Raw genomic sequence first — 14,388 nt, forward strand, 5'->3', positions numbered from 1 at the left:
TAGGGGCATACATAAAACACTGATCAATAAAGCCGAACAACATTGTATTAATGTAACCTTGATAAAATGGATAGCTGCATGATTTACAAACAAGACACGGCAACTATCATATGGCGATTGAACACCTTAAATTCTGGGTTACAGTCAGGATATCTAGCAGAGCTCTGTCCTTGGCCCGTAATTGTTTATCTTTCCATATGAGGTGTTGTGCAATTGGTATACAGATTACTTGAAAATGTGAAAACTGATTATATCTCTTAAAGCTATTGCATGTCTGCAAAATAATTTGAACAACCTGACCAGATGGGCACAATAGAATAATATGATAAATACAGCAACAAAAATAAGCATATGAGATATGGGCAGTATAGATTGAAGAGTGAATATTTAATTTGATACACAGTGATGAAATGTTAGATTCCTTTAAGGACCTGGGTATATTGGTAAATCCACCTTTGTTTTTCTGATTATATCAACTAATTGGATAATGATAGCTGTAAAACTGTAGGCTTTATAAAATGATTTATAAAGTCTGGAAATTTGGAAAAGATGAACTAAGTCTTTAGAAATTACATTAGACCAAACCAGAATATGGAATAATATGTGAACCTTATAATAGAAATAACATGAGTAAATTGGGAATAGTACAGTGGGTCTATGCCAATTTCATCCTTGGATGTGGAAGTTTATGAAAGATTAAATTATCTGAACTTGTACAGTGTCTGTTGGAGATATTAGAGAAGCTTTTAGACAGATATATAGATCATTTAGAGACAGCTACCTCTGGGAATGCTTGGGGTCATCAAAGAGTAGCAGAAAATGATTGACTTTAACAACTGGCTTAGTTTCTGGTGTCATTCAATGGGGATCCAGTACCTGACAGCCTGGGATGACATAATTGACAAGCCATGATGCTTTGCTGGGGATGGGCTGCATCTGTCTCCCTTTGGCTTCAGGCTCCTGGCAAAGGCTCTTGCCTCCCCCATAGTGCCCTTTTTTAGGCAATGCCATGAAGTCAAAACTACCAACATGAAAATTTCAGCGAAACATAAATTAACGGTCATTCTGCTAAATACTAGGAGTATGAACATGAAACTGCACTCATTGCAAGCATTCTTAACCCTGGAAGACGCTGACATTTGTGCAGTCACTGAAACGTGGTTCAAAGCTGCAGAGAGAACCCCAGCCATACCAGGTTACTCATCCTATCATTCATTCAGACCCCAAGCTAAAAACAAAAGGAGGTGGAGTGTAATATATATATTTATCTATATATATCTATATTGGAGAAAAGAAGAATGAAGGTCAGCAGGACTAAGACAGAATATATGTGTGTGAATGAGAGGGAAGATAGAGGAATGGTGAGGATGCAGGGACTAGAGGTGGCAAAGGTGGATGAGTTTAAATACTTGGGATCAACAGTTCAGAGTAAGGGTGAGAGTGGAAGAGGGGTGACGAAGAGAGTACAGGCAGGATGGAGTGGGTGGAGAAGTGTCAGGAGTGATTTGTGACAGATGAGTACCAGTAAGAGTGAAAGGGAAGGTCTACAAGAGGGTAGTGAGACCAGCTATGTTATATGGGTTGGAGACAGTGGCATTGACAAAAAGGCAGGAGTCAGAGCTGGACGTGGCAGAGTTAAAGATGTTAAGATTTGGGTGTGATGAGGGTGGACAGGATTAAGAATAAGTATATTAGAGGGTTAGCCCAGGTTGGAAGGTTTGGAGACAAAGCCAGAGAGGCAAGATTATGTTGGTTTGGACATGTGCTGAGGAGGGATGCAGAGTATATTGGGAAAAAGATGCTAAGGATGAAGCTGCCAGGTAACAGGAAAAGAGGAAGGCCTAAGATAAGGTTTATGGGTGTGGTGAGAGAGGACATGCAGGTGTGTGATGTGACAGGGCAAGATGCAGAGGACAGGAAAAAATGGAAACATATTATTCACTGCGGCGACCCCTAATGGGAGCAGCCGAAAGTAGAAGATCTATATATATATATATATATATATATATATATATATATATATATATATATATATCTATAAAAGACGTGCACCTCTAGGCTGGTCAAAACAGTATGATGCACAGGATACACTCCAGGTGCAGTTAACAATTGACAAGACCCCTATTCAAATCATAGCTAGCTACAGGCCTCCAACTCTGCCCTAAGATTCCTGCTCCACCTATCTGGACCTCTTCGAATCTATCAAGATTCAACCCTTTACCCTCATCCTGGGTGACTTTAACTATCCAACTGTAGATTGGAAGAAATACTCATGCCAAAACACAAATGCCCAGAGATTCCTTGATTTCCTCAATGCAAATATCTTGGACCAGTTGGTTGACACCCCCACAAGAGGTAAAAATATCTTGGATTTGGTATTAACTGACATGAGTAACCACTGCAGTATCCCTACAGTGGCATCATCCCTGGTCAGATCCTTTCCACAAAGCAGTCACTTTCAAAGTCATCATCTTCCCTGCCCCCCCGACCCCCAGCTAGGGTAAAAAAAAAAAAAAACTTCTCCAAAGCTGATTACAGTCTCCTGAAGGAAGGTATAAACAGCTTTGCAGCCCTCACACCCTCCACAGAAATTGGCCATATAACAAAATTTACACCAAAGTACTATATGAGCATTTATATAGTTGCATGGAATCAGGAATACCAGACATGATGAAATCCTCCTCCTCAAGGAGGAGTAAACCTGTCTGGTGGACATCTACAATAAATAAACTCTATAATAAAAGGAAAAAATTGCTGTCCAGGACCAAGAAGGAGCAAGTATCTAATTGGAAGCAATCTCTCCTTAACCTGAACAAGCAAGTAAGAGCACTAGTGAAATCCTCCAAAGCAAACTTCGAGTCCAAACTGGCCACATCTACTAAAGACAACCATAAGGCTTTCTTCACATATGTCTGCAAACTCAAGGGAAGCATTCAGATCTGCTCAGAACTGGTAGTCAAGGACACCACATACACAAACCCTGTAGATATAGCCAATCTTCTGGCATTCAGGTTCAATGAAAACTTCACTCGTCTGTCCCCCCCCCCCCCATCAGTAAAACAGGACATCCCCAGTACCTGCCCCCCTCCCCTAATCTCTAGGGAGCAAGTCATCAGTGCCCTCTCATAGACAACAAATACAGCCTTCATGGGACCTGATAACATCCCAGGCTGCATCCTGCATGACCTCAGGCAGGAACTTGCAGCACCATTAGGCACCCTATTCAACCAAGAATGTCCACCAATCCACAAAATTATAGACCCATCAGACTAACTATCCTGATCTGCAAGGCCATGGAGTGGATTATCATGGACCTCATAAACAAGGACATTGGCAACCTGCACACACTTGATTCTACACAGTTTGGATTTGTCAAGGGGAGGTTATGCCTGTTAAATTTGGTCGACTTCTTTGAGATGGTCACCAAGGCCATAGATGAGAGGAAGACTGTGCCCACCACCTACCTTGACCTGGCCAAGGCCTTCGATACTATTCCTCCCACTCAGATATAATAGATAAACTCTCTTAACTAGGCATCAATCCATATATTACCAGATAGGTAGCAAACTGGCTCACTGATACAACCCAACTAGTCGAAATATGGGAAGCCACCTCAAGTAGTCAACCCGTAACAATCAATGTGCCTCAGGGATCTGTCTTGGGGCCTTTGCTGTTTGGGATATACTTCTCAAAGGTGCAGGACAAATCTAGTGGGCTATGGCTGACCAAGTTTGCAGATGACTGTATACTGGGTGCTGTCATCAATTCCCCTAGTGATGTAGACATCCTCCAAGAGGGTCTCACCCAAACAAATGACTGATGCCAGAAACATGGCCTTAAACTGCCAAAAAATGCATCATCATCCCTTTTGGGGAGAATGCCATCCCCACAGATTATTACATTGATAATAAGGCACTAAGCATGCAATCAGTTGTGAGGGACTTGTGAACCCAGGTGGATAGCAAACTGACTTTTGACCACCATATTGCCTCTGTTGAACATGGCCCACTTCATTAGTAAGGGTATCTCATCCAGGGACAAGGTTGTCATAACATCCCTGTATTCTTCCCTTATAAGACCGATTATTGAATACATTGTCCCTTTCAGCATGTACCTCACAAAGCACATGCAACAGCTGGAGTGACCACAGAGATCCCTCACCCGGAGAATCCAGGGCCTCAAACATCTACCTTACACAAATAGGCTAAAAGCCCTGTCCCTCTACTCAGTCTCTAATAGACTCCTCAAGGGTGACCACTGTCTGGCATACAAAGCAATCTAAGACCCCGCCCTGATGCGACTGCTGCATATCTGCAAGTCAATGTCCGCTCGAGTAACCCGCACGTGCAATCTCAATCTGGTCTGTGACATCAATTGGACTTATTGGCGAGACAGATTTGTGTCCCAGAGACTCCATCTTTTGTGGAATAGACTCCCTCTCCACGTAAAGCAGAATACCACATTAACCCTTTTTAAGTGCAACCAGATAACTGGATTGGGAACAGAAAATACACCCCTGGGATTCCACCTATGTCCCTGCTGTACAGTGGCATAGAGTGCTGACTTGTTGGAACATGGGCTTAATTCTTGGCTAGGCTTGTAAGGGCCTCCGGGTCAATAGCCTAGTAACTTCTTATGATCCTAGATAATCTCTGGCCAATCTGTGAAGGAAATTAAATGGGCCAACAGGTTCTCCAAGAAAGTAACTGATGCCTGTAATCAAGTATCAAATTAAAGCAAACACTAGTTTAGATATTTTTAAGAACAATTTAGACACTTGTGATTGGGCTGACCTGTTTTGATAAAATGGCAGGCTAGAAGGACATTATTGACCATGCCTGAGAAATTTGTATGGTGAGAGCAGAGGCTTCCACATGTCAACTACCTGAGCTTGTGTTCCACTGAGGAACTGAAGTGCTTGATTTTGATTGTCCAGTTTCTGTGGGGGTGTTGGATGCATTTTGATTGCCCAGCTTCTCCAGGGTTGGTGCTTTAAATACTAGGAGACTTGCTCACTTAGTGCTGGGGCTACTACAAAGACAAGAAGACTACAAAGCCCATTTCCATCAAGGTTCATGTTGATTCATTGCATTAAAAGGACTTCAGCTTCCTAGCATTAGGTTGGTGAGAGCAGAGGCTTCCACACGACAACTTCTTGAGCGTGGATTCCATTGAGAGATTGGAACAGTTGATTTTGATTGGCCAGTTACTGTGGGGCATTGACTGCATTTAGATTGGTTAGCGTCTGCAGTGTCAGAGCCTTACAAATTTTAAATATCCATTGGCTTGCATGATTTTAACATTATTAGATATCCAACAAAAGAGTGTAGTCAATGAGGTAAGGCCACTTTTTCAAGCTTTTATATGATATAAAGTTATACGATTTCTTTGTCACAACCTAGTTGTATTACTGTGACTGGTTTTATTTCTGCCATATTTTATACAGCAAAATAACTGACTGCACTTATCAGAGATACATTGCCAAAATTAGCACTTTTGTTATGCTAGCTGTTATGCTGAGTTTAAGTAAATTTTTAGTATTGCATCTTGTTTCTATTGTACTGCTGTCCACTTTTGCTTTCTTGTCTGTATGGGTGTTGTGTTTAAATAATATTGCACTATTGTGCCTTGCTGCTCTGGTACTGTTACTCTATTGGAAAAAAAACTGCTGTGTTGCCTGTATTGATTCTAGGTATATAAAACACAAATGTGTTGCTGATTACAGTTAATGGCAGTGGTTTTGCATTTCTGCTTGTTACTGATTGCTACAGCGTTTCAACATTTAAAGCTACTGCTTTACAAAGTGCACTAGAGATTAGAGTGTTATGAATATGATGTACTTTTATTGCTTGGCTGACTGCTATACTGTTACTGCACTTGAAACTACTTATTTAGAATATGTAGCCAATACAATTACTTCATCTGGATTTATTGTATTAAAATACCTGAATACCTGTTATTCATTGTTTTTTTTATTAGCTAGGTAGAGATCAAATTAGCCCACAGGGTAAGGTTATTTGATTTAAATTTTCCGGTCGTTACCTACTACCTTATTGACCCTACATATTTTTGTCTCTTTTGCATTCTTTTTTGCACTTGTGACTACTCCAACACTTGTACCTCTTTCTTTTATCCTTCATCCTTATTGCATATTTTTACCTTGTTATAGTCCAGTCAAGTGATACCCTTCTGTCTTGTCCTAAGAGTAAGTAATTAACTTCTCTTTCATTAAACCACTTCATCAGCACTGGCCAAGGTGGAATCTCAGCCTGATATCAGTAAGTATTTTGAGGCTGTGTAGAAACTGCCTCATGCTTGCCAAAAATTCATTATTGCTTCCTTACAGTGATTCAGTACATGAAAGGTGTAAGTATTTACTTTATAACATCAGAACTCATTTGATAAGCACCACACACACACACACACACACACACACACACACACACACACACACACACACACACACAGACACACACATAGCACTTCTAAACCAACCCAACTTACACTAAGGCTATGACAGGAACACTGGCTTAGCCTTCCATTTTAAATACTAAGAAACCTCTGACATTAAATCCCACAGCAACACACTAGCCTTCACCCTTTATATCTACAGCCAGTACACAAACCTTTAAGAATCACAAGGGTGCAGACTGTAAGCCTACATGTAACCATGGTAATGTTTTAGTAATATGCGACTTTGTCAGGCATACAGACACCTTCTTCACCAAGCTGGAGAAGAATAAGATTACAGTTGTCTTTTTGGAGCCTGTGATCTAGGAAGTAATAAGGGCTCTGAGATCCTTATAGCCTGACAAATAGGATTATGACTTGATATGGTCCTTATTAAGGGCTCTGAGATCCCTATAGCCTGACAAATAGGATTATGACTTGATATGGTCTTTATGAGGGCTCTGAGATCCCTATAGCCTGACAAATAGGATTATGACTTGATATGGTCCTTATGGGGGCGAATTATCTTAACACTCTATCCAGAAGAACCAGTAAAAGGATATAATTTTGCTTGCTATGGATTTCTCTGAGGCAGGAAAGACATTGGTCTTGAGTGATATTTTTCTATCACCCAGAATGATGCTGAAATTCAAAACCAATATAATTTGCTTCAGTAATTGGCTATGTAGTCGATATCATTCTAGGTGGAGCTGATGTGTGTCAGCTTGGGATGACATGGCTGACAAGTCTTCCTGTTTTGCCCGAGATAGTCTGCACTCTCCTACCTAGGCTTTCATGTTCTGTCTAAAGTCTTTGCTGCCCCTATAGTGCCTTTTTAAGGCAGAGTCCTTCTGCTTGGTGTTTCAACCCAGGATTTCTGATTTGGAACAGACTAATATGCTGTACTCAGTCTTAACAAAACAAATGCCTGAAATTGACACTTTCCTGCAGCATGACCGCATTCATATATGTGTAGTTACAGAGACATGGCTTCAGAGCAATGAAAACTCCCTCTATACTTGGATATGGAATATAATCACCTCGTAACAGCTTCTTCAGGACACTACATTTGAACTCTTTAATATGTCCGACTTGACATATTTCTCCTGGCCTATGATTATCTAAGTTTGCAGATTACTGTAAAGTGGGTGGTGGTTGATTTTTTCACTGACTCACAATTGCTACAGTATAGGTTAGACAATGTTAACAACTGGTGTTAGGATGGTTGTCTCCAATTAAATTTTAAAAATTGCAGCATACTTCATTTTGGTAAACAAAATTTTACATACTATATAGGTAACATACTCCTCCACTCAGTCATTGTCGTAAAGGAACTAGGCACTTTTGCTAATAATTTCTTATAGGACCATCACATTTCTGGAGTAGTAAAGAGAGTCTTCTGCCTGGCTCCTCTAATTTCCAAAGGCATTTTTACTAGATTTAAAGAAATTTTAATTCCTGTTTACTTGCATCTCATCAGACCCATTATTAAATATAATGCACCATTTGGCATATATTTATTAAAACATATCACACAACTGGGCAGATCTCAAAGCTTCATAGCTACAAAGATCATTTGTAATGGTAGCCCTGTCTCTGTATTCAGTCTTTCTTACGGACTTCTCCATGAAGACCTGTGTCAGGGCTTTTGAGCCATGAAAGATAAAGCCCTCTTTGACCTCCTGTTCCTTCACAGAACAAGTGGTGCCTCAAATACCTGGTTAAAGTACATAAACTTTCATCAGCAGAGAAGACATATTGATGTGATTTAAATTTGTATCCCAACATAGCTCTCACCTCTTGAACAATCTTTCACAACATATCAAGCACAGTAGCACCCTTGTCACCTTCAAGGTTGACTTAGAAAATTGGATGGACAACCTCCAAGTCCTGGCTGGTCCATCTTGTCTTGCTCTCCTTGTGGCTAGACAGAATTTTGTATAGAGGTTTTTGGCTAGGTTTACAATGATCTACAGACTTGTTGCCTAGGAATATCTATGAACTTGTGTATTTAATGTTATCATTTTCCTGTAATCTTGATGGAGAAAAATATATTGTATTATTAACGTTGTTTCCTATATAGGATCATAGGAGGTTACTAGACTAATGGCCCTGGGGTGCTTACAAGCCTAGCCAAGAGTTTATCCCCCCAAAAAAAACTCAGTCAGCACCTGTCACCCCTGTCAATGATGGACACACATGCATATAAGTAAAGAGGAAGTTAAGGATACAAATTGTGAGAAACTTGGCATATTTTTAAAGAAGGTTACTTATGTTCTAATAGTTTAACTTGGTGAAAGAAATATTTAAGTTATTTGATACTGGTGTTTGCAATTGTCATATTGAAAAAAAACAGAAGGAATATGCATTCAGTTCTTGGGAGATGTTTTTACATTAAGATGTTGAAGTACTTGTTTTTGTTTTTTTGCAGTTTAAAAAAATCCACAAAGCGAAGTCAATTGTTTTGCAGCTGGGAAGATGCACCATTTGTTTTATTTTTTTGCAATTTTCAGTGACATTGAGCAATAAGGGTATATTGTCTGAGCATTTTTTAGCTAAGTAGAGCACAAGTTAATGTGATGAACTTGGAGTACATTTACATGTCAATGTGGTGGATTGATTTTGCAAAAATAACCATTGTTATGTAGATCAGTAAAATTCTACTGTAGTCTGAGTAGTGGGAGCAGTTCATTTGGCTGGAAGCACTGGAATAGCTCACACAGTAGATAAGAATATACAGTCAACTGTTACATTGAATTTTTGGTGACTATATCATGTTTTTAGCCAGTAGTAAAATGAATTGTGCATTTGATGCTAGTGTAGTATTTTGCATGTATGTCATCAACATTTCTTTACTATTTCAACCATTGGGAAGACTATAATGTCAAAGGACTGGAGATCATACCATCACGTCAATATTCTGTGATTCTGACAATTTATAACTTTTATAAAACTGCCCAAACTGTTTCAGTGACAATGAACTTACTCTCCAGATGACTGTAGCATTTTCAGTCTCTCATTGTGACCATTGTTTTATGCCAAAGATGAAAGTAAAAGTACTTTTACCACAAATTTTGCATTACAAAATTTCCAAGAATACAAAACATCAACAGTGCCCCAGTCAAGGACATTTCTCAAACCATTTATTCAGTCATTCTTTTTATAAAAGCCAGGGCTGTATAATTCACAAGTAAACGCAAACAAATACTAAATTCATATCTTACTGTTTGATGTGTCTGATGTTTGAATATTCACAATTAAAATATATTTTGTCTAACTTAGTTAAGTTTCAGTTTTTGTATACAGTTTTTTTTTATTCTTGTCATATGTTTAGCTGAGGCATGATGTTAGGAGATATATTATACTCACACATACACAACAAGTATAATAAGGAGCATTTTTGATAGAATGTGTGTTTAATTAAAAGAATAATACTTTCTTATTTTGATTTTTTCAGATTTGGGACTTCAGATGTTTTGATCTTTTCTGGATGACCATGTTCGTGATCGATTGATACTGCAAAATTTCTATGTTATTAGCAACACAGGTCTGGCCAGCTAATTTTCTGTATGGTTCATCACATATTGTACCTTCCACTTGATGTTTCAAAGTTGCATATAAAGAGATTGTATTTCATTCCTAGAAAATTACATTTCTTGTAAAGTTTGCAGTTTTGACATTTACTGTGATTATTAAAAAGATGTATACATTTTTGCATTTGAATTTGACATGGTTATTTGTAACCATTTTTTCTGTGGCATCTTGGGACCTGTTACATTTTTCTGCAAAATTCATTCAGTGTGCTAGCTTATGTACAACACCACACAGCTTTTTTAAAGCAGTCCAATCACCATGGCATAGCCAGTTTTATTTGACTTTGTCATTGCAGCATAAGTGGAGGATATAGGTTTATTCTGAAACAGTCGTAGGCTTTCATGCTTCCTCATCAAAGGGAAGTTTGCAATTCACTTGAGTTTTGCATTTTGCCAGAGTCTTTTTGACTGAGCTTTACTTCTCTAACTTTTGGTAGCTCGTAATGAATTCTTTACTGCTAACATCAAACTATACTCACTGAGGATTTAGATTACATTATTTTTTAGATGTATGTCTGCTCAGAAAGCAAAACCAGTGATTTGACATTCTGTGGAAATGGTTTCTTGCAACACTGGCCTCTGCTGAAGAATTCTGCTCCTCCTGGGACCTTGCGCCATACTTAGTTAACAATATTGAATCACATTTTGAGTCTATGGATTTTGCAGACCTGAGAAGAGCCCCCCTGCCTTCTTTAGTAATGGGTGCCAACCCTAACCCCAATGCTGCACTTTCCCTCAACTCTAAACTCTACATATTAACATTATTAAAAACGTACTATAACATTGCCAGTATTCAGACAAATTTGAGGCAAGGATCATGGGGAGTTTTAGTTTTAATATTGAGAGAGGAAATAGTTCTCCTCTCTTGATATTTATTTTCAGTATTGTGTATGAATGAATGTATTTTGGTGGTGTTTTACATTCAACATTAGGGTGGTTCAGCTATATACAATAGACCAGTGTGTGTGTATATGTATGTGTGTGTCTGTGTACATATGTATATGCATATTTGTGTGTGTATGTGTGTGTGTGTGTATGAGCTATTTAAATGGTTGATTGTGTAATAGGTCAACAGCTGCTTAGTTGCTTGCATATCATTAACTAAGCAGCTGATCAACAGGTGTGCAAAATCACACAATTCCTGGATATAAGAAATGTCCCCTTACCCTGTTTGTTGATCTCCGAGCTAGTGTGTAAATGGCATGATCTTGTCCCCTTGCAAAAAAAAAAAAAAAGTATCTTTTTAAACATTGTTTGCATGCACCAAAGCTGTTTCTTAGTGCATGCATACTTTGTGTTTGTATGTATACATGGGTCTACTTTTTCTTATCGAAAGCTCTTGCATTCGAAAAGAAAAATTATGACCCCATTTATGCAAAAGTGCACTTAAACAAAAGTGCACGTTCATGATTACAGGTTCTACTATACTAACTCCAAGATCGCACTACAGTGGGCAAACATGCCTATTCCCTTATCCCCATTGTAGCATGCTTTGGTGCTGGAATGCCTTTTTTTTTTATATAAATATTACCGGTTCTGTGAACCAGTAATCGCAAAAGTGCACTTTTGTTTAAGTGCACTTTCGCATAAATGGGGTCATACTTTTTCTTTTCGAAAGCATGAGCTTTGAATTAGAAAAAGTAAACCCGTATACATATATAGTGGGTTCCTCCATATTTATTGTGTTGCTGTTCTGTTGACTCTGGTAGCTAGATCAGCTGATCAATGGTCTTCATGCAAGATCACCATAATGGCAAGGAGGAGAAATGCACCATTTTCCTGTTGTGGTTTCAGAGTTTGTGTATGTTTATCTTTATCTGTCATACATAACCACCTATAACAATCCTTCTCAATCTTCCCAACCTTGCTCTGACTAAATCCTCCACTATACTCTTTCTACTTATCCCTTTTCACCAAGATATTTTCCTGAACTTTTGATTCAGTAAATATTGTGTGTCTTTGAGTCAGTAAATATTGTGTGTCTCTGTCTATCTGCAGTTAGCTGCCTGAAGAGTGAAAAAGTGTAGCCATCTGGGCTCAATGAAAGTTGTTAGACTGCTTTGAAATTCCTGTGTTAGTGTTACCCTGGGGGTTCTGCTTGCATTAAAACCTGTGTTGATTACATTTCTAATAATCATTTTAATCGGAGTTGCTGGCTACTGCGACTTGTCTGCATATATCAACTGGACACAAGCTGATTTAAGTATACTTTTCTCTGCACTTATTTAAGATTTGAATCAGTAAATATTGTGTCTTTGATTCAGGAAGTACCTTCCAGGTGTTCTGCAGAGTCTACAACTGCAGAGAGACAAAAGAGAGACTTTGGAGTGATTAAGTATCATTTTTCTGCTTTTCTTGCTGTCTTAACTAATTCCGCCTAAAACGCCATTTTTTTTAGTGAATCTGTGATTTAAAACATTTGTTATTGCTACATATTGTACTTATTTGCTGCCTGCACTTGAATTAAGTAATTTTTGTGTTTAAATAATCTGTTTAACCATTGTAGGCTACACGCTAAAGTGCGATAACCTTTTCTGTGCATTTAAAGTGTTGTTTTGATTGTATCTGCTCTATTTTCTGAAAAAGAAAAATACTTGTTTCCCGCCTTTCTGAACTAGTATAGTCCAGTTTTCAGGTTATTGCTGAATCCAGGGCTGTGTTACAAGTTTCTGTGTTGCCCATACCTTACTTGGATAGAAGGAAGTTTCTCTGTTCACCTGCGAGAGAGAGGAGCTTTAAGCAGCCTATCTGTCCCTGGAGGAGTGGTTTCAGCTCAGAGGTTAGCAGTTTATCGGCCATTTTGGGCTCATTTCTATCTTTTTCACTTCCCTGCTATAAAAACCGCATTTGCGCGGTTTTGCGCACCGGGCAGTGCCGGTTAGCTAGAGTTAAACTATTCTCGGCTCCACGAAGTCCACTCTTCAATTTTTCCCTTGGAACTAGACAGACCTTCAACTTTAGCACTCAAACCATTCATTTCACAGTCAAGCACTTGCTTAAAACTCATAGCAAGCACTAATTAACCCTAGCACTAGACCCCCCCCCATACTGTCCAGAAGGACAAGGCTGTCTATTCGTCCCCACCAGCCAATCAGAAAAACAGCTTACTCTACCTATTCAGGCATGTCCAAAGGGCAGTTTCCGGTGTACTCTCCAGTCCAACTGGTGAATCTGGGCATTTTGAGGTAATGTTACAACTGCCTCATGTACACAGACAACCCTCTCCTCCTACCACCAAAACCTAATATATGCGAGAGATGCAATTATACAGCCAAACTGGAGGCTAAGCTCTCTCAACCCAAGACTGGAACTGACAGTCAAGAGGAGAAGGGTAATACTTGCAACACACCACCAGTCTCACATAGACCTAATAAACCAACACTGGCAAATAACACATGTGAATACATGAAAACATACTCGGGCGCTCTAAATAAAAATCTGCAAAAGCAACAGAGACCTCCAAAGCAGACATCTAAGCAACCTCCACACCCCATCACCAACCATGAAACACATAATTCACGTAATCAGTGTGCCACGCAATCACAGCCCTTAAGGCAAAATAACATACCCAACACACTAGTAATAGGCGACTCTATAGTCAGGCACACTGATGTCCCATTAACTAGGCTGGACAAGGAGAAGGTTACAGTTAGCTGCCTGTCAGGTGCCAGGATCCGCCACATAACACAAGCACTCAGGTCACTCCAGAACAAGTAAAAATATGACTGTCATTGTCCATGTTGGTGTGAATGACCTCAGAAGTACCTCCCTGGACTACATGAAAAGAGACCTGGAAGAGCACTCTGATCATGTAACCCAGGCCGGTATGACCCTGACCCTGAGTAGCATCCTGTCCTCACCAAGAATGATGCCACAGTATAAAGAAAAAATGATCAATTTCAACAATTGGCTAAGTTTCTGGTGTCATTCAAAGGGGATCCTGTATCTGTCTGCCTGGGATGACATGCTCGACAAGCCAGGTTGCTTCGCAAGAAATGGCTTGCACCTGTCACCCTTAGGCTTTCGAATACTGGCCAGGGCTCTTGCCACCCCCATAGTGCCTTTTTTAGTCAAGGCTCAAAAGACAAACCCACCACAATAAATAGTACAAGTAACCAGAAGCTGAGGGTAATGCTACTCAATGCCAGAAGTCTAAACCTCAAAATGCACGCACTCGAGGCACTCCTCAGTATGGAGAACATTAACATCTGTGCAGTAACAGAAACCTGGTTTAAGACTCCTGAGAGCACCCCAGCACTACTAGGCTATAACTCATACCATATCTTTTGGCCACAGAACCAGGTCCAAAACACAAAATGCGGGGGTGTATCCATATTCATCAAGG

At 39.5% G+C, this 14,388-nt stretch overlaps 1 long non-coding RNA gene across 1 annotated transcript in view; it reads left to right on the forward strand.

Moving 5' to 3' along the window:
- LOC122789132 overlaps positions 1-10,173 on the forward strand; it is a 272,474-nt gene extending 262,301 nt beyond the window's left edge. Inside the window, exon 3 of the long non-coding RNA XR_006362773.1 lies at positions 9,908-10,173. This is a non-coding gene — a long non-coding RNA (uncharacterized LOC122789132). The remainder of the gene's footprint in view (positions 1-9,907) is intronic.
- The last annotated feature ends 4,215 nt before the right edge of the window (positions 10,174-14,388 follow it).

Source organism: Protopterus annectens, chromosome 14.part0 (genome assembly GCF_019279795.1).
Source record: "Protopterus annectens isolate FY-2018-M chromosome 14.part0, PAN1.0, whole genome shotgun sequence".
Lineage (NCBI taxonomy): Eukaryota > Metazoa > Chordata > Ceratodontiformes > Protopteridae > Protopterus > Protopterus annectens.